This window comes from Schistocerca gregaria, chromosome 4 (genome assembly GCF_023897955.1).
Source record: "Schistocerca gregaria isolate iqSchGreg1 chromosome 4, iqSchGreg1.2, whole genome shotgun sequence".
NCBI classification, from domain to species: domain Eukaryota; kingdom Metazoa; phylum Arthropoda; class Insecta; order Orthoptera; family Acrididae; genus Schistocerca; species Schistocerca gregaria.
In genome coordinates, this window is record NC_064923.1 from 512,807,988 (window position 1) to 512,829,748 (window position 21,761).

General features: G+C 40.5%; 1 protein-coding gene across 3 annotated transcripts in view; it reads right to left on the reverse strand.

Moving 5' to 3' along the window:
* LOC126266904 (UDP-glycosyltransferase UGT5-like) overlaps positions 1 to 20,528 on the reverse strand; it is a 70,056-nt gene extending 49,528 nt beyond the window's left edge. The window contains exon 1 of one of the 3 annotated variants that reach the window (XM_049971580.1): positions 20,425 to 20,528. The gene's annotated coding sequence lies outside the window, so the exon portion shown is untranslated. Of the gene's footprint in view, positions 1 to 4,368; positions 4,417 to 20,358 lie in introns of those variants that run through there. The other 2 variants (XM_049971581.1, XM_049971579.1) reach the window with 2 other exon arrangements.
* Positions 20,529 to 21,761: the final 1,233 nt, after the last annotated feature.

The window sequence follows — 21,761 nt, forward strand, 5'->3', positions numbered from 1 at the left end:
AAGATGCCGGAAAACCATAGGTGTGACAGAGAGCTTAGGACCCTGGAATAGATTGGTCCTAATCTATCGTCTTAGGCACCATCCAAAGGGGTTTTGAGAGGAAAGACAGGGGGTGCAGTCCACTGGGAGGAGATGGAGATCCCGACACAGGGAAGTGAGATGCATGCCAACCGTCAATTCCAACCAGGAGTGGGTGTTAGGAGGGAGACATCTCTCACTGGCGAAGAGCACAGGGTACACAGGGTGATCAGGGAATTGGTGAATGGCAATTGCATAAGAAACAAGGAATTGGCTCCATCAGAGGTATAGAGGGGGAGTCCCCGCTTCTGTGAGGAGACTCCTTTTGAGCAGTTTACAAAGTACATTCGTCAGGCTAATTGAGTGGTAGCCGTCTAGAGTCATTGAGTTTTTCCTGGGCTTAAGGATGGGGATAACTATTCTGTCTTGCCATTGCGACACAAAAGCACCCGTGAGGCAAATGTGGTTTGTTGCCTATGGGAATGTCCAAGTGTTGGATCATCTGGCTGTGGATGGGATCAGGGCCTGGGGCTGAGTTATGAAGAACTAAGAGCCTGCGCCAAATTTCATTCAATGAAGGGTGCATTATAAGGCTCAATGTACTGTTGGATGAAACAGAGGGGTGTCTGTTAAACTCTGTGTTTCTGCTGGAGAAAGGTAGTAGGGTAGGAAGAGGAAGACGATGCCATTGAAAAGTGTGTTGTGAGGTGTTCTGCAAGGACCAATAGATGAGTGCACAGAGCACCTCGGAGGTTCATACCCTGGACAGTTGACTGTCGCTGGTGGCCTAGACGGTTACAGAGCTTGCACCAAACGTGCAATGAAGAGGCATGCATCCCCAGGGAGGAAGGATAGCGCTTGTAGCATTCCTTTTTACTCCATGTAATAAGATAATGAGCCTTAGCATGGAGACGCTTAAAACCGAGGAGGTTGGTCTGTGAAGGATGTCGCTTAAATCGCTACAGCACTTCTCAGCGGTCCTGGACAGCAACTGCAATGTTCTTGGTCCACCAAGGAGCACCACTTAAATAATTTGACAATTCAGAGGCTTCCTTTACCAGGACACAGATTAGCTACCTGTTTTTCAAGATGTTCCTTGTGGGGTGGGGGTTTGGCTATCTACATAAAAAAACAATATTCCATTTGAGTCCATAGACCTATCATGGCAATGCACTGAACAGATATTTGAATGTTGTGCAGGGGCAGTTGAATTTAGTGAAACTAAACTTGTAATTGTTGTTATTTATAGGTACCCCAACTTTGACTTCAGAGCATTTCTGCTCAAGCTAGAGAGGGCTCTTGATTCACTTTGTAGGAAGTACCAGATTTTAGTTATATGTGGTGACTTCAGCATAAATTTTGTGTATGATGGTGCAAGAAAAAGAATGTTGGTAGATCTCCTAAATTCATATGATCTGATGCAGACTGTATTTTTTCCAACTAGGGTGCAGGGGAACATTAGCACAGCCATAGACAATATTTTTATTCATTCTTCATGCATGAATGGCCTTTCAGACCATCATGCACAAATTTTAACACTAAAAGGCCTTTGTACTCAGACAAATGTCACATGTAATTACAAACTATGTAGGAAAGTTAATCCAACAGCAATAGAGAGTATTTTAAAAACTTGTCAAGGAACAAGAGTGGCAGGATAATTATAGTGCCGATGACACAGATGGTAAACATAATGCATTCCTTAACACATTTTTCATGCTCTTCGAGAGTTGCGTTCCATTAGAACATTCTAAACAGGGTTTTAGCAGTAATAGGCAGACTGGGTGGCTGAATAGTGGGATAAGGGCACCATGTAGAACAAAAGTGGGAATTATACCAAAATGTTAGAAGTAGTCACAAGTTGCAGTATCCTATTACAGACAGTATTGTAAGATGCTTAAAATGTTATTAGGAAGGCAAAGAGTATGTGGTATGCAAATAGAATAGCTAATTCACAGGATAAAATTAAAGTCATATGGTCAGTTGTGAAGGAAGAGTCTGGTCAGCAGCACAACGTCGACGATATAAAGTCAGTTTGCAGTAAAAATATTTCTGTTACTGATAAATCAGATATATGTACAGTATTTAACAATCATTTTCTGAGCATTGCTGGTGAATTAAATAAAAATTTAGCTTCTACAGGGATCATATAACACTATTGGCAAATGCCTTTCTGAGACTGATGTCTGAAATACTCCTCTGTGATACAGACAAGGGAGAGATTGAGTTAATAACTAAATCACCAAAGAATAAGGACTCTCATGGTTATGATGGAGTGTCTAGCAGAATATTAAAGTAGTGTGCTGCACGTGTTAGCCCTGTATTTAGCCATATTTATAATTTTTCCTTTATAACAGTCAGTTTCCTGAATGGTTAAAGTACTCAGTAGTACAGCTGCTTTATAAAAAGGGAGAAAGGGATGATGTAGATAATTTTACACCTATTTCTATGCCATCAGTGTTTCCTAAAGTTATTGAAAAGGCTGTGTACATAAGAATAAGCGATCATTTTATATCACGATTTGCCATCAAATGTACTGTTTGGCTTTAGAAGTCGCTTAACAACTGAAAATGCTATATTCCCCTTTCTCTGTGAGATACTTGACGAGTTAAGTAAAAGGTTTCAAATGATAGGCGTATTTTTTCATTTAACTAAGGCATTTAATAGTGTTGATCATAAAATATTGCTCCAGAAGTTGAACAATTATGGAATACAGGGAGTAGCTCACAATTGGTTCATCTCTTACTTTAGCAACAGACAGCAAAAGGTCATTATTGATTATCAATGTTGAGAATGGCTATGATGTGGGGTCACTGAGTGGGGTACGGTCAAAGTGGTGGGTGCCTCAGGAATCAGTGTTGGGGCCACTCCTGTTCCTTATTTATATAAATGATACGCCTTCTAGTATTACGGGTAACTCTAAAATATTTCTGTTTGGTGATAACACTAGCTTGGTAGTAAAGGATGTTGTGTGCAACATTGGCTCTGTTTCAAATAGAGCAGTTAATGACCTAAGTTCATGTTTTGTAGAAAATAAACTAAAGCTAAATCACAGTAAAACTGTGCTTTTACAGTTTCTAACAAACAATTCAGCAAAACCTGACGTTTTAATTTCATAGAATGGGCATATGATTTGAACAGTTCAAATTTATAGGTGTTCAGATAGACAGTAAACCATCATGGAAAGCCTATGTTGAGGATCGTGTTCAAAGACTTAATGCTGCCATTTTTACTATTCAAACGGTATCTGAAATGAGTGATCGTTGACACAAAAATTAGCCTACTTTGCTTATTTTCATTTGCTTATGCCATATGGTATTATATTCTGGGGTAAATCTTCCCCTTCTAAAAGGATATTTTTGGCTCAGAAATGGGAGGTTCGGGCAGTAAGTGTTGTAAGTCCACGAACCTCTTGTCAACCCCTGTTTACGAGTATGGATATTTTGACATTAGCCTCTCAATATATATATTACTGTCATTTCTTGCTAACAATATTAACTTATTCCCAAGAATAAGCAGCTTTCACTCAGTTAATTTTTGGCAGAAATCAAACCTGCATTTGGATCTGCAGTATACTGCTGCATCCATTTTCAATAAGCTACGACTCGAATTCAAAAATCTTAGCAGTAATCCATGCACTTTCAAATTGAAACTGAAGGGTTCCCTCATGGGTCACTTCTATTCTGTCCAGGAGTTTCTTGAAAAAGTTAGCTGGTTCTTGTTGTACTGTTGATTGCTTTTACTTAAACTTATGGACTGACTTCTTTTGGGTTCATAAACTTCTTTATTTTTATCTGTTATTACTTTTATGTTGTAATTTCAGGACCTGTGGACAGGGGGACAGCAGTACCAGCAGCATGAAAAATAGTGGCAGAGATGCCTTGTACAACTACGTCAATGGAATTCAAGAGAGAGGTGTCAAAGTTCACAGCAAACGTACGGGTGAAAGTTCATAGCAAATGTATATAAAGACCAACTGGCCCTGTGGAATGCCCAATATGAGGGCCTGTCTGCCAGGCGGCAGCAGGGGAATGATAGAATCACTGGAGAGTGGTCACTGTCACAAAGGTCATCATGGGATGGCCAGTGTAGGGAAGTCACGAGGGTAGGGGAGGAGATCATGAGATCGATAGCAGATAAGGTGCCATGACCAGCACTGAAGTGCATAGTGGAACCATCATTAAGGAGAGGCAAATTGAGATCCATGATATGTTGATCAATTAGGATACCCCCTACCCGTCGAAGTGACAGTCCCCCATAGTGGATAGTGGGCATTGAAGTTCCCAAGGAAGAGAAATGGGGGCAGGAGTTGAAGGATTAAGGTAGACAGTGTAATGTAAGGAAGTGGCCTACCTGGAGGGAGGTGGACACTGGAAATGGTGATTGCCGGAGTTGTGTCCACTAGAACTGCTATCGCTTCCAAGTTGGTACATAGGGGGATCCAGTTACTAATGACATCGGAGCAAACCAAAGTGCAGACCCCACTGGATGCAACCCGGGACCACCACGGATCTGACAGAATGCCCTATAATCACAAAATATTGGAGAGTGTTCATTACAGAAATGTGTATCTTGAAGAGCAAGACAGAACACAGAATAGGAAGGGACAAGATGTTGCATTTGGGGTAGGTGATGATAGTATCGGTTGCAAGTCAACTGGATGATTTGTGGTGAGCTGAGGGGGGAGGACAGGTCACTCGGTCAGTTGTCATCACTGACAAAGGTGGGGTTACATCCATAAATAAGGTATGAGACTCATCAGGTTACCTTCCATTCAGAAGGCTGTTGCACTCAGCGACTTGTAAATTATAGATTTCAGCTATCAGCTATCAGTCGTCCTTTTAAATTTTATTGGCAGATCTAGATTTCAGCTAGAAACTAGCCATTGTCAGTGCACTATCATACTAAATGAGCTGTGTATGAAGCCCGACCAACAGGCATTACATGCATTGATAAAAAGTGATAGTACATTTAGAATGGCTAGTTTCTAGCTGAAATCTAGATCTCCCAATAAAATTTAAAGAGGACAACTGATAGCTGAAATCTATTATTTACAACTATCAGACTCATGTCATGAGGGGGGAGATGGCACCTACGGGAGCACTGGGGGTGCGTTGTCTTGGGATTTATGTTTCTTCTTCTTCTCTTTCTGAGGTGGGGGTGGGCAGGGCACAGAGAGAGTACGGGCTTCTGCAAGATCTGGAACTGAAAGAGAGGGGGTGACCTTGGGGTATACAGATGGTGTGCCTTGTGAACGAGTGGTGGGAAGATTCTTCTGGCCTGAGAGACACTGGGGAGAAGGGTCCTGGGAGGGAACCTGATCACCAGCAGATGCCGAAGAAGGGGGGCACTTCGCTGAGGCGGGGGAGTGGCTCCCTGATGGGAGGTCATGGAAACTGCATGGGAGGGGGAGAGAAGAGAGGGACGGGGCTGGGATAAGGACAAGGGAAGAGGAGGAAATGAAGTAACAGAGGCAAAAGTTGAAGATAGTGACACTGAACGGAGCCTCTCATACTTTTGACGAGCCTCAGCATAAGACAGGTGATCCAAGGACTTGTATTCTTGGATTTTCCTTTCTCTCTTGTAAGGCGGGCAATCCAGTGAGCAAGGGGAGTGGCGGTCAGCACAATTGACATACATAGGTGGCAGAACACAGGGCTTCCCTCATGGAGTGGGTCGCCACAGTCACCACACAAAGGATCTGTCATACAGATGGAAGACATACGCTCAAAATGCAAGCACCAAAAGCACTGCATAAGTGGAAGGATGTACGGCTTCATGTCACATCTGTAGCACATAACCTTGACCTTCTCTGGGAAGCCAGAATGAAGGCGCCAGTATTGGTATGGTTGTCTTTGCGACCCTTCTGCACATGTTGAACAAAATGAATGCCACACTGCACCAGATTAGGCCAGAGTTCATCATCAGTTTGCAGGATGAGGACCCTATGAAAAGTAACTAGCTGGACCATATCCATAGATTGGTGAGAAGTGATAGACACCAGGATGTTGCCAAGATGATCATAGGCACAAAGAGCTGTGGATTTGGTGGCAGAAGCAGCTTTGACCAAGAGGGAGCCCGACTGCATCTTACTAAGAGACTTCACTTCACGAAACTTATCCTCGATATTTTCCATGCAAACAGTGGGAATGTGCCCCCATCCATCCTAGTACAAACAAGGTAAAGGGGAAAGGGTTTCATCACAAGATGGCGAGCTTGGCCCTCCTCCCATGATGTATCTAGGGAAGGGAGGTTGCTAGGTCATACAAGGCAGCATTCAATGATCCTTCATCATTCGAAGAGACAGCTGTTTGAGAACAGCCAGATTTTTGCAGCTCGATGTGCTTCATGTCCCAAGCATCTGCCGATACCATCCACTCCGACCTGGGGCTCTCCCCATTGGTGTCACTCAGCCGCAGCAGTGGCCATGTGGCACGATGGCCATTGCCGGGAATTCCGATGCTCCAAGAAGGTAAGCAACCACTCCTTGGCATACAGGGGGAAGGTACAGCTCAGGTATCAGTAGTGTGATCCCTGAGTTGTCAGGGCACTCAGCCATATGGGTACATAACAGCCCCACCACACGGACTGGATATACATGCTGGTGACCTAGCGGGTGGAATGGGGCTACAGTGGGGAAGGGAGAGGGGAAGGAAGGGGGGAAAGGAATCCACATCGTAGATGCTAGAGAGGGAGTTCTTTCCCATATGGCTCACACTAAAAACAGGAAATTTTGAAGTGGAGATCAAACCTCAAGTGGGGACCTAAATGTCAAAAAGGATGAAAGAATAGGCAAAAGGAACAAAATTGCAACCAATACAGGAAACCAGGTGGATAGCCAGGTCAACATAAATCAGAACACCAAGAGAGAGGAAGGAGGTGACAACAGGAAAGGAGCGAGGATAGGGAGGGAAGGCAGAGTGAAGGAAATGCTGCCAGGGAAAGAAGAATTGGCTGCAATAGCTTGGAGCCCCATGTGCGCTACGCACAAACTCACGAAAGAACCATGAGCCCCCTGCGCACGTGCACGCGCACACGCACCTGTGTGTGTGTGTGTATTTTCATTATGTTTCACTTACCTTTTCTTTTCTCCTCATCCTCACACACACACACACACACACACACACACACACACACACACACACACACATGCACACATGCATATGACAAACCTTAAAAGAAAACAGACACTGTAAAAACATAATACAGCAGGAAAACCACACTATGCGATTAAAAGGTATGAACAGATAATTTTATGTTATGAATAGTAAAGAGCATTCTTTATGTTTAACAGCCATAAAATAAAAGCCCACGGATGACGCTGCAACTGCAGTGAAACAAGTTTGGGGTAAAAAACAAAATTGTGTTTTGCTAAGAGCGGACCCCATCCAAAAACATAGTACATATTAATAATAATACTGATTATCTTTGCTCAGCAATCAAAGTTGAGTTCCATGGAGGAGGGACATTAGGTACCACAATCTACTGAGTCCTGTCATCTGCAAAGGCAGGTGTGGGATTCCAAGTAATGTCCTGAGTCAGGACAAGTACCATGGACGAATGAGTGACTTTACAGCTTTTTGTATATTACCTGCAATCACTCTTCCTCCCACAGACTCATAAATGCTTCCTTCTCAGTAATGAGAAGAATGCAGGGATATAATATAAGTATCTCTGCAGACATCTGTGGCTACTGTGTTGGAAATATTATTTCCCACATGTTCTGGTACCCAAAATAAGGAAACCTTTCCTTGGTTTTGAATATTGGTACAGTATCAGAAATGTTCCCCCATCATTGTCTCTGTTAGTACACTGTTTGACCAAATGTGAGCCAATGAAGAACTTCTGGCTGTAGTGACATCATCTCATCATCTACTTAACTGCTTTATGAAATAATCCCTATAAAAATAAATTAGCACCTAAGGATATTGACTTGCTTATATCGGGGAGTATATACAAAATCATGATGATAAAAAAAAAAAAAAATACTTAATAGCTGATTTAACTACAATCATAGGTGGTGCAATGGTTCTTGTATTTTCTTGTTTCTAAAATTAGTTTGGGTGTTATAATCAGCCAGGTCAGTGAACTGCTCCTGTTATGATTCAGACTCTTAACATCTACAATGTCAAACTGTGTAAGACATTATGTCTACTTTTAAACTACTACTCATCAGATTTACTGGTGAAATTATTTTGTGTCAATAGTTACAGCAGTGGCTAGATCCTTAAAACAGGTGCCACTACCAAGATATGCTGTTTCATTCTTCTTGGGTAACTAGAGGTCACATGGCTGTTCCCCTTAAAATGAACAGTATCTAACTACTTCGAGTTACACATGCCTGCTGCTTCATACATTGTATAATCATATTCAAGTTGGGAATAAACAAAAGGAGGATGATAGATTTTAAAAAAGGAATGAAGGCGAGGGTTTTACAATTTTTTGATGATGAATTCATTAGAAATTCAACAGAAGCAATGCTTGGACATTGTCTTTTCAAAAGGACAATTCCAGCTTTCATCTGAAGTGAAACAATGGAAAACCTATATCTATCTGAACAGGATTTGAATCCTACTCTTAGACAACATGAGTTCAGTGACTTAACCATTGCAGCATATCCTTTGGTAAGAGACAAAAGTTTTTAAAATTTAAAATAGTATATTTTTAGTGGACATTCGATAAGTTGAAATATGATTTGATCTATGAAAATTACTGTGTACTCACTCAACCCTCAGTATATAGCTTTACCACAAGAGGCCTCCATCACTCAAGCACATTATTTGTCACGTGCCTCCTCAGTTCTGAACAGCAGCCTCCGAATGGCACTCGCCAACTATCTTCTGCTTCCGCAACATGTCCATCAGTGCGTCATATCCATTCAATGATGGTGTTTCCAGTTGCCACAGAGAGAGCCGGCAATCATGGATTACTTTGTTTTTGTGAAATACAGGTGCAAATGGGGAAGCCATGCCCAACAGGGATAAAAGTCGACATGTTGCCACAGTTCCTGCAATTATGCTATGTAGCACACTCCAGTGCTACAACAGTTCTGACTCTTCTACAAACAGAGTTATTAAGTTCTATAATGACTACATTTCCAAAATAGCAGTTGCTATTTACAGAAGTAGGAGCAGATAAGTAAAAGTGTCTGTAGAGTACTGCCAGTCATAATGTCTAAACCACAGAGTGCCAAGAGACAGCAAAGTTATTTGGAAGGGGCAGTCGAATAAAAATGAAAGTATATGATTTAGACAGGGTTTCTATTTTGTGTGACAAATGAGAGCTTGCTCCAAAAGTAGAAAAATGTAGGTTATGAGTAGGAAAAATGACCCTGTAATGCTGATATACAGTATTGGTGGTGTGCTGCTAGATGCAGTTATGATAATTAAACCTCTAGGTATAATGCTGCAAAGCGTTATGAAATGGAATGAACATACAGTATGATGTGAAAGTTTGGGTTGTTCTGGGGAGTGTGCATAAATAGCCGACTTGGTTAATGGAGCATTCCATATCAAATCACCCAGGCCTTGAAACCCACTATCTAGCTGAGAACTGAGATATTGTGTACTGCAATTAAACTTGACTTGATAAATTCATGCAATTTTTTTTGCTTTATATACATCCTATTGGCAGTAGGTAATTGCAAAACATCTTATGCAACGTACAGCAAACTGTGAACATTTGAGAATTGGCTGCAATTTTTATGTGGAAACAAGTAGGTTGACAATTTTTTTCCTAAACATCCTTTCTGACTTGTCGTTTATGAAAACATGGAGGAACTGCCCATATAAAATTTTGTATATTAATTTAATTTTACTTTTTTTCTAAAATTAAAGAATGGGACAGTTGCACCCCCTCCTCCTCCCTCTTAAAAATCACTGAAAAAATATGAAGTGATTTACAACACGAGTTATGGAAAAAAAAAATAATTTGAGACATGAATGGCACTAAAAAAAAGGGGGGGATTCGAATTCTGAGAACATTTCCATTCACAGCTACCTTCATTCAGTGGTTGATGGGTCTCTTTAGTTCTCTGAGTCAATTCAGAGCTTTCCATATATTTTTTTTTTAAATCTGGACATTACACATACAGCTGTTCGTGCCAGAACTAGATATCTCTTAATGAACTTGCCCTCACAGCTGATCTAATGAGTGTACATGCAAATGGCACACAAAAGCTAGGTGTGCATCCCTTATAGATCTTCTTCAATCTGACATATGAAACACAATTATTTTAATGGTTTAAAAACAAAAAGTCCAGGTTGGAATATCAACTATTATGGAAAGGATAGATTTTTACTCACCATAAATATGACACATTGAGTTGCAGGCAGGAACAGTGAAAAGACTGGAAATAGCGTTCATGTGTGCATGAAGTGTGATGCTTGTGTGAATGTTGCATTTTCCTTTCTTTTCTAAGTAAGGCTTTGGCCAGAAGCTCACTGTGTAACTGTCTTTTCATTGTGCTTGTCTGCAGCTCAATGTTACCATTTTTTGGTGAGTAGTAATCTATTTTTTTCATAATTGTTTGGATTTTCTGCTCTTCGTTGAAATTTCATAACTCCACGTAAGATGTTCACCTGTGACATGCCAGCAGAAGAGCACCTTACATATTTAATTTTTTATGTGATTTTTATGCATTCTTAGGTTAATTCTTAAATTCAGTGCATGTGTTGTTGTTTTTTACTTGAGATGTGTAATCTTGTGTTTTAGTAGCGCAGGTGACATTTATTTTGAACATCCAGCTACAAAGCTCAGCAAGGCATCAGCCTTCGTTGGTGACATGCTGGTAGATAGTAAGTTACATATTTAAATTTATAATTAATTCTTAAGTTAGTAGTACTAGGATGTACAGGGCATATGCATGCTATCTGTAACGCAGAAGGAACTGGTCACAGTTTGCGAACATCTGAAGATGCTTTCTGCCACAGACAGCTGTCTTCAGACTTCTGCTTCTGGATGTAGCAGTAAGAGAGAGTTGACATGTCACATTGGACACCTCGGTGTCTCTTGTTTTGCTCACGCGCTCTGTTGACAAGGCACCTCCCAGTATACACAACGAGATGGATGCTACGGCACCACATGATAAGTGGTGGGTGGTAATGCATTCTACATTTACATTTACACACATACTCTACACGCCACTGTATGGTGCATGGTGGATAGTAGCCTGTACCATTACTAGTCATTTCCTGTCCTGTTCCATTCACAAATAGAGCAAAGGAAAAACTACTTTCTATACGAGCCCCAGTTTCCTTTATCTTGTTTTCATGGTCCCAACATAGAAATGTTCTTCAGACAGCTTCAAATGCCACTTTTCTAAATTTTCTCACAAATGTGCTGTCTGTGAAAGAATGCCTCTTCCCTCCAGGGTTTCCCATTTGAGTTCCCAAAGTATCTCCATAATACTTGCATGTTGTTCAAATCTACCAGTAAAAGATATAGCAGCTCACAGATAAATTGCCTCAATTTCTTCCTTTCACCTGAGCTGGTGAGGATCCCAAACACTCTAACAGTACTCAAGAATGGGTTGCACCAATGAACCAAACTTTCCTAAAATTCTCCCAACAAATAGAAGCCAACCTTTCCACCTTCCCTAATACAATCCTTAGCCTACATGCTTACTCCATTTCATTTCGCTTTGAAACTTATGCTTGTATATTTAATCAATGTGACTGTGTCAAGCACCACACCAATTATGCTATATTTGAATATTACAGGTTTGTTTATCCTCCTCATCTGTAGTAACTTAAGTTTTTCTACATTTAGAGCGAGCTGCCATTCATCACACCAACTGGAAATTTAGTCTATCATCTTGCACTCACTCGCTCACCCTGTCTGCCAGATCATTTATCTATAGAGAAAATAGCAGTGGTCCTATACCACTTCCTTGGGGCACTGCTGACAGTACCATTGTCTCTGTTGAACACTTACCGTTGAGATAATGTGCTAGGTTCTACTACTCAAGAAGCCTTTGAGCCACTCACATATCTGGGAACCTATACCATATGCTCCTATCTTTGCCTACCTCCATTAACCTTCTGTAGTAGGGTGCAATGTCAAATGCTTTTTGGAAATCTAGGAATATGGATTCCGCCTGTTGACCTTTATGTGCAGTTTGCAGGATATCATGTGAAAAGAGGGCATGCTGAATTTTGCACGAGATGGAATGTTAATGTGGAGGCTGGCCATCTGGCCTTCCTTGCTCATTCACCCTAAGTGTGTACAGGTGGCCACTCCTTCAGCAGGGTCTGAGAAGGCACAAGGAGGGATTATGAGCCCCTTAGGGAACAAAATCCTAGCCCACAAAGAAATCCAATGTACACTTGATTTGGCAGCCACGGACGGGGGTGTGTAGGGCTCATCCGAGATGTTTGGAGGAGACTGTGTCTGTAGCTGTCGAGCATTCAAGGCACCATCTGCAAGTTGTGGCTCATGTCACCCCACTGAGGTCTGTTGCTTGGGTTCGTACAGGTGGCTGGCAGAAGTGGTGAAGCCTCCTGGCATTGTGCACGTGATGTAAGCAGAGCTCAAAATTTGCAGCATTGCTTCCAGAACTGATCGGATCCTTTGCTTTTGAGCTGAGTGAACATCTCAATCAAAGGCTACATTGATTTTGTATCCATTTATTCTGTCACAGTTCTACCTGCATATTTTTGGACCTGTGTTATGGCATTGAGTAATGTAGGACTTACCTTGATTGGTCAGTGGTCCACTGCACAAAGGTAGCAGTTTCCCACACAGAAGAGTACTTGTCCTGCATACAGAGTATAAGGGAGCAGTCAAATGAAAATAAGATAGATGTAAAAATAAAGTAAAAAAGTTGTGTATTATTTCAAAAGTAATTACCACAACTGTTAATACATTTATCCCACTGTGAGACAAGGTGGTCAATGCATTCATCGAAAAATGTTTGCAGTTCCCTACAGAGCCATGATTGTATCCAGGCATACACCTCTTCATCCAAAGCAAATCTACAACATTAAAGTCTTTCTTCAGGGCTCCAAAAATATGGAAATCACATAGGGAGAGATTGGGACTTCATGGAGGATGTGTACGGGCTGAGGATGTGTATGACTGAGATGCAGTGGGTTCTGCAGAGGTTAGCCACTAATGAGTATCTTGCCTTAAAAACCATCCACCCCACAAGCACTTAACACACCCTGAAGGTGACTGAGCTTCTTTTTATACTCCCCCTCCCCATTTGAACCATCTTCACAATCATGGCAGTGAAGTCAAGGTCTTCATTCCATATGATGTACCATGTTCCGCTATTGCATCGAAGCATGTACAGATCATATAGTTACAGAGAATTGTTGATGTTAACCACTTCTCTGCTAATGAACACTGGGATCACAAGACCCATACCTAACGTCTACTGGCTAGACTCCTGAGGGTAGGGATAGGGCAATCAGAGGTTCTACAACAAAATCATAAGAGATAGCTTACTCCTTGTGGCTGCTGGACGTATTAAGTGGATGACCAACAAACAAAAAGCAACAGATATTATCAGCCAACTTTCTTGCAGTGTCACATTAACTGCTGGTTTCTATTTTTAAATGTGCCTCCATTGAATCTCGTTATGACCCAAACCAGCTCCTGGTCAAGTGAACAATGTTTTGGTGCCCAGTCCATGTCGGACATGTCCTTAGAGTCTAGACTGTAAATTTTAAATTAACAACAGCCTCAGTTGCAATGTTTACCCAGATTTACTTAGGTTTCAGTTGGGATAACCCAACCTTCTTGAGAATAAAAGTAACTACAATTTGTTCATAATGGTCAACATCAAAAACTAAAAACTATAATACTGTAATACATGTCATATTGCAATAACTTATCTGGAAAAAAACAGCCTCGGCCCCACTTCGTGACTTCAGTACGGCTGCAACGGATGTTGTACTGGAACTGGCTAAAGCCTTGAGAGGGCATGCGCTATAGTGTGTCATGCATACTTGTTAACACTGGTACTAATATGTATTCCTAAACTTAAAATTTTCATGAATAACCAGGTATGAATAACAGTAACTATGATGTCCTTGGCAGCCAATACTCTGCTGCCTTCCTCACAAGACTTATCTGCCGCCAACTCTTGGTCTGAGATGCGAACAGACTACCACCCAGCTCTGCGCTTCTGAGGAACTGCCGCTGCATGATTTAGTACTGCAGCCTACAATCTAGGGTTCATCTTCTTGTAAAGCACTACCTGCTGTCACACCACTAGGACACCACCAACTACAGTGTTAAGATGCCTTCGCTGTCTTGTCACTGGCCGCCTGCTTCTAGCTGAGGGCCGTGACTGCCTCCACACTCTCAGCACCCCAGCTTCTCAGCAATGCTCAATTCAGCATGCCACCTCCCAGGCAAAATGGGTATGCCCTAAGCTGTTTGCTATGCCTATCACACTGAGGAAAGAAAATGGTTACTAGCTTGGCATTCTGGTGTGAGCTGTCAGATTGGCAGTTATGTATGCATAATGTGAGCTTGCTTGTGCGTATGAATGGCACGTGTTTCTCTTTTGATGATTAAGTCTGTAGTTGAAAACTTTGTGTAAGTGTCTTTTAACTATACCTGCCTGCAACTTAATGTACTATCTTTACAGTAAGTAGCAATCTATCTTTCCCTACATTGTTGATATTTCTACCTGGAGTTTCCATTGCTTGATTTTATTAGAGAATGCCTGAGACAAAGGGTGCTCCCATATAACTGTCCACAGCACACTGAACAACAAAGAATTGTTTTGTTCATCAATTGCTTTTTGCAGACTCCTACAATGTCTGTGTCTCCCTCACCATCAAATGAACCCAAAATGTCCCAGATTGTGGTCGAGCACTGCCTGACAAGCACCACCCAGAAGTAGTCATTGTACAACCAACCCCTACATTACTATATTTTACAGAATTAGGCTGTGGTGATTGCTTCAGCCCATAAACATATATAACTTGTTTTGTTCCATATCCCTGAAGGCTCTCCTTCATGATGGGATTTACAGAACATGAATGAATGGGGCTTGTTTCCTACATCAACTCCTGCTCTAATGATGTTAAACCACAGATCTGTAATGCTTAAATACAACACATTTCCTGTTTTGTAACAAGCCCTATTTTTGATGGTTTAAAAACTTCCAAATGCTCAAAGGAAGGGAAGACATTTTGATGTACAGCAGCATTATAGCAATAACTTATTGTCACTCTCCCACACCAGGACAAAATGGTTACAACGGGGATTCAGATATTAGTATGGTTCACAAGATTACTAGTTACTGGTTTCTTCTTATGTAATTTCTGACTTACATGGTTCATGTCGCAGTTGCACAGTAAAATTAGAACAAATACACATAAAAATAAACTAAAAGTTCTGTTTGTATGTGGGGGAGAGGGATTTTTATTCTGGAAATATTAAATGAATTTCATAAATGCAAGCAAAATGATGGAGTGGGGGGGTGGGGAGGGGGGGGGGGGGGTACACACAGTAAGAGAGAGTAGGAATAAATGGCAAAGGAATATGGGCAAACTGAGACTGCGATTAATGTTTCTTCTATATCAACACCACACAATGCTATCCTCCCTATTATTAACATTTCTGGTCATATCCTCTCCCCCTCATTTGGTGTCTCAAGACTTGAATGTGGATAACTGATACCTATCTTTTATCTTTTGTTCACACCATTCCATAAAAAAAGTTGGCAGAAACTTGTAATTTGAACTGTTACAATTCATTGTAACACTTTTGTATTTGCTAATTGAGAATAGCATACCTTTCTTTTTAAAAAAATACAATTTCTTTTATTTCTCATTGGAGACTGGTCCCCAAGTTGTTACTTTAGAGCTGAATCATTTCTAAAATCAAGTTTTTCACAATCTGTTTGCAATTAAAGTATTCACAGAACTAGTAGGGCCAGTGTTTGGTAAAAGTGACATATTGGACCCCCCCCCCCCCCTCCACTTAAATTTTTCAGTGCAGTGTACATGTAAACATTATGCTTCACTAGCTGTCAATTTGTTACCACATGCAGGTTTTCTGCATTTACACATGTTCGCTCCACCAACTCACAATCTAATTATCATCTTCCAAGTTAACCTAGACCTCAGATTGCATTACAGATGAGTAGGCTTACCATAAACCACACTTACATCTGTAGCTGGTCGCGGTGGCCGTGCGGTTATAGGCGCTCAGTCTGTAACCGCGTGACTGCTACGGTCACAGGTTAGAATCCTGCCTCGGGCATGAATGTGTGTGATGTCCTTAGGTTAGTTAGGTTTAAGTAGTTCTAAGTTCTAGGGGACTGATGACCACAGATGTTAAGTCCCATAGTGCTCAGAGCCATTTGAACTTACATCTGTAAGTAGAAACTAATTCTATTTATTAAATTTTGGTACTTATAGGATTTATTGTAAATATCAGTGAGGTATCTTCATCAGACTCAAATATACACAAATTAACACTCAACACTTGCAGTTAAGTACAAAACACAGCAGTTGAAAATAAAATGTAGGTACTGGTTCTGGGAGAGGCATGTTCCTGTGAACATGTACAGAAGAAGCCAGGTGAAAATTGCATGGGTAGGTTGGATAATTAATAAGAAGGTACTGAAGCCAACAGGGAAAAAAGAAAATTATTGTACAATTTAATTAAATCAAGGGAGTAGTTGATAAGAGACATCCTAAGATATCAAGGAATTATCAGTTTGATGTGGAAGTAAGTGTGACAGATGTAAATTCTGGAAGAAGGCCAAGGCTTGTATAAAATATGCAAGTCCAAATTGGTGTTGACTGCAGTTAAACCTAAAGTGAAGAAGCATGCACAGGATGAACTAACGTGGAGCACTGCGTCTACGGACTGAAGGCCACCACAAGGCAATGAAAGATGTCAGTGCAACAGTATATTTTTGGATGTAAGTTTATACCAGAGCTTCACTGTCACCCCGATCTTAAATGGCACATCAGGCCATGATAGACAGCTTCTCACTCTACCTGACTACAGACCTCTCAAGAAAACAGTCCCATCCTGGAAGGCAATCAGATTTATGAACAAAGAGTCCCAGAAAATTTTTAACCGTACGCTGCAGCATCAAGACTGGAATTCAGGGCACAGAGTAGATAATGTTGATATAAAGTTTAACAAATTCATAAATGAATTCCTATCCCACTTTGAAGAAGCTTTTTCTAAAAAGTTTGCTAGGAACAATATTTCCACATCCTTAAAAAAGCCATGGATCACAAAGGGTATTAGAGTGTCATGTAAATGTAAGAGGGAACTTTATAGAGCAACCAGAGGGTCCAGGGACAGAGATTTAATCAGAATTATAAAATGTATTGTAAAATCCTAAAGAAAGTTATTCAGACATCAGAAGCACTGTATTATGTAAAAGAAATTGATAATAATAAAATGAAGACTGCCTGTCAAGTAGTTAGCAAGGAGACAGGGAACAATAAAAAACACGAAGGGAATCTTGAGCAAAATTCTGAGATCATAGCTGAAATCTATAGCAAACACTTCCAATGTGTGTCTGAACAAATAGGCTGCAACGGTTCTGTGAATCACAAACTGATAGAACAATTGCCTCCATGAAAACTAAGAACTCCTGTGGGGTAGACAATATTTCTAGAAAATTGTTAAAACTGTGTTGTGCTTCCGTAAGCAGTATACTGTGTCACATTTTCAATGCCTCTTTGCAACAAGGAATTGTTCCTGACAGACTAAAGTAGTATGCTATTGTGAAGCCTCTCTTTAAGAAAGGGGAGAAAACTGATGTTACAAATTTCAGACCAATTTCTCTCCTGACTGTGTTTTCAAAGGTACTAGAAAAACATATGTATTCCAGAATTTTAGAACACCTACATAAATTCAATATTCTTAGCAAACATTAGTTTGGAAAGGTCTGTCAACTGAACAAGCGATATATGCCTTATAGATAAGGTTTTGGAATCTCTAAATGAGAAAATGGTGACAACATGGTTATTTTGTGATTTATCTAAAGCCTTTGACAGTGTGAACCACCAAATACTATTACTGAATGCAGACCATCTAGGAATAAGTGGTGTAGAAAACAACTGGTTTCAGTCATACCTGACAGATAAGAAACAGAAAGTAGTCTTAGATAAGTCAGACAATTTGTGTGGTGGAATGATTTAATCAGAATGGAGAAACATAAATTGTAAGTGCCATAGGTCTCTATTCTTGGTCCTTTACTGTTCCTGTTATTTATAAATTATTTACCTTACTCTACCATGATACAGTGTAATTTTACCATCTTTGCACATGACTTGAACATAATGACTAATGCTGATAAATGGGAAAATTAATATTACTCTTATAAATTTAATGAAATGGTTTACTCCAAATGGTCTTTCACTAACCTTTAGTAAGGCTAATTATATTCAGTTCACCCCAATTGTCAAAAGTGAGGAAAAAATCACTGTTAAATGTGCCACACAAGTCACAGAAAGAGTGGAAGTAACAAAGTTTCTAGGTGTGAAGATTGACTGTAGAGTGAACTGGTCCCATCATATTTTAGATCTTTACAAGAGACTACTCTCTTCGATTTTTGCAGTGTGAATCATCTCTGACAGTGCAAACTTAAGCATTAAAAATCAGAGTACTTTTTGTTACTTCCATTCTTTGATGGCATATGGCATTATTTTCTGGGGAAATCAACCTCGTGGAAAGAAAATATTCATTGCTGAGAAGTGTGTTATAAGAGTGATGTGGTGTAGACCCTAGATGCAGTTGCAGAAGCCTATTCCAGAATCTGGGAATTCTTACAACTACTTCTCAATACATATATTCACTTACATGTTTCATAAGTAAAAACACTGATTTATACAAAGCTAACAGTGAATGCCATCAGTACAACACTGAAGGTAAAGATTTGAAGGTTGTGAAGAAGCGTGTATAGTACTCTGGTATAAAGATATTTAATGCTCTTCCTCCAGATATAAAATGTGAAATAGCCAACAAATCTCCATTTAAAGAGCTTCTGAAGCAATTTCTTTTAGCCATGCCATTTTACAGTTTGGAAGAGTTTATGAAACACAGTGAGAAACTGCCTTAAAATAAAATAAGATGCATTATCATTTGAATTGAACATTAAGCTGTACATTCTTGTCACATATGTAACACTTTTACTGTCAACTGCTTATATTTAACCCTCTGGGTTATATGACCTTTTCATATTTAAATTACTATGTTTTATGCTTTGTAATCTGTAGGCATAAGGTTTCTCATTTCATCATGTAGTGTTATGGATCATTGTAGTAGTTATGTAACTTTCTAATCTTTACTTGTAAACATAGTGTATAAGTACTTGTCATTAACAATGTAAAAATTGACACACACTACTTCTATGTGAATTTCTCACAGTTGGATCCATGGTGTAAGAAATAAATAAATCAATAAACACACATTAGAGCCCGTTCATGTTGTGGTTCTGTGTAGTTAATGCGGTGGCTGTCATTTGAATTCAGCGCCATTTCCAGTGTCTCAAAAACTAATGAGGCGTCTGGCTTATGTTTCTCCTTTCTGCGTGTGCTCTTTGGGGCAGCTGTGTAGTCCGCTCCAAAGCATCTCTGTGTAGTGTGTAAATACTTGTGCCGATAGTGTCATTCTGTACAGTGTACGAGTCTGTTTCTCTGGAATACATTTATCAACAGTGAAGATGTGTTTGTTGTAATCCAACCGCCTATTCTCATGCACATCTTAACAAAATCGTGCACTTAAAAGTTACAACAGTTCATTTTTAAAGTTGTCCCGTATCGTACAGCGTATGCATTCTGTATCAGTAAAGTTGACTGCTTCACCTAGGACGAATATGTCGCTATCAACAATTCCTGGTGTTCTGATTGCAAAGAAATGTTTAAAAGTGCCGGTAACTCAGTTCTTGATTGAATGACAGCCCAATTTTGAGGCTGCTCTCTGGAGCCAACGACCTACACAATTTTACGTCTTGTTTAGCAATTCACCCACTGCATGCTGCTGACCATTACATGCGATTTATAGAGCACTTTTGGTCATCTAAAACTATCACTTCATTGTCCCATAAACAACGCAGCACCTTTCAGTCCCTTAACAGGAAAGCAGAAACGCCAACTGGTGCAAAGTAAATCAATAAGTAAGTAAATGTTACTGACAACTGGCGGAAACTTGATGGTTTTTCTTTTGTCTAGATTCGTCCGTATAACTTTCCAGCGTTTCGAAAGCAAACGTGAAGCAAAGTACTATTTCGAACATCACTTCACACGTATCTCCTACAAGAAAGATTCGATGTTTCCCACGGAAGTCTTAAAACATCAGTGATGTGTGAGCAAAGACACGAAAGTAAATAAAACAATAATTCTGTTTACAAACCACTTGTTACAAAATCGAGCATCCCGCGTCCGCCCGGCATACACTAGTAAAACAATTGCTACTCACTACTGGCGAGCGTCCCACAGCGTTGGCTGCCAGTGGTGGGGGAAGAGACGTGTGGTGGGTCCGGACGCCGGTCAAGGTCACCGCAACAGCTGGCCAAAGCAGCATCTGCTCAGCTGGAGAGTGCAGCACAAGCAAATTGCAAATGTGCTGAGCAACGGTGATGCTGCGAATAGCCCTTTCTCTGAAGCGACCATGTAATCGTAACATCTACGGTGGAATGTAATGGCAGCAATTATATGGCGTGACAGAAAATTTCATTTGAGAAACCACTAACGCGTGTCTAAACAAAGAGACAATGTTCAGTTTGATAAGGGATACGATAAAATACGGTATGCTTCCTATGTGAAACAAATGGCATATAAAACTACTTCTTTGTATAGATATAGGGCACTGAAAACGTCGAAGCTGAGTGATCTACTTCGAAGTTGTTACCGGCCAAACCAAATACCGGGAGTATGCTGAGATGAATTGTTTAAGGATACTGGTATTGCGACTGTATCGTGGAAACGGATAATCTGAGTGACAGGTTACTCGTTAATGCATTTCTCTCTAGACAATCTACTTACAACTTTTCAAACATTCTTTTTAAGTAAATCAAGCATCGCAGTTTTGAGATGAGATTACACTCATTGCTAAAAATGACTCAGCAGAAGAACTGGAATAAAGAGCCGCTACAAAAAAGAGGGAGGCTTATAAATATTTCTGTGAAAACAACTTGTTTGCAAACGCAAATAAGACAATATACAGACAATTACAGGCCGAGCGGTTCTAGGTGCGTCAGTCCGGAATCGCGCGACTGCTACGGTCGCAGGTTCGAATCCTGCCTCGGGCATGGATGTGTTTGATGTCCTTAGGTTAGTTAGGTTTAAGTAGTTCTAAGTTCTAGGGAACTGATGACCTCAGATTTTAAGTCCCATAGTGCTCAGAGCCATTTGAACCATTTTTAGACAGTTACAAACACCGGACTCCCTTGCTCAATGAGAGGGCTTCAAATCCCCGGCCGATCGTCATGGATTTAGGCTTTGCATATTTTCCTTAAATGGATAATGTGAATACTAGGTCGATTATTCTGAATAGCACGCAGCAGATTTCCTTCTTCGTCATGTACAAATCATAAAGGTAAAATTACGGTAACTATTGCTCGACCAGGTATACAGTGTGTGAAACCGCCATTCTTCTCGCGCTCCATCCCCTAATAGTATGGAAAGAAAAATGAGTTTCCGTATAAAACAATTCTACATATTTTACAGCAAAGTATGGATGTAATCGATGGATTTTCGTCGTTTACGTTTCTGACCGACCATAGTCCAGCGCTGATGGAACCCTCTATTTAACAG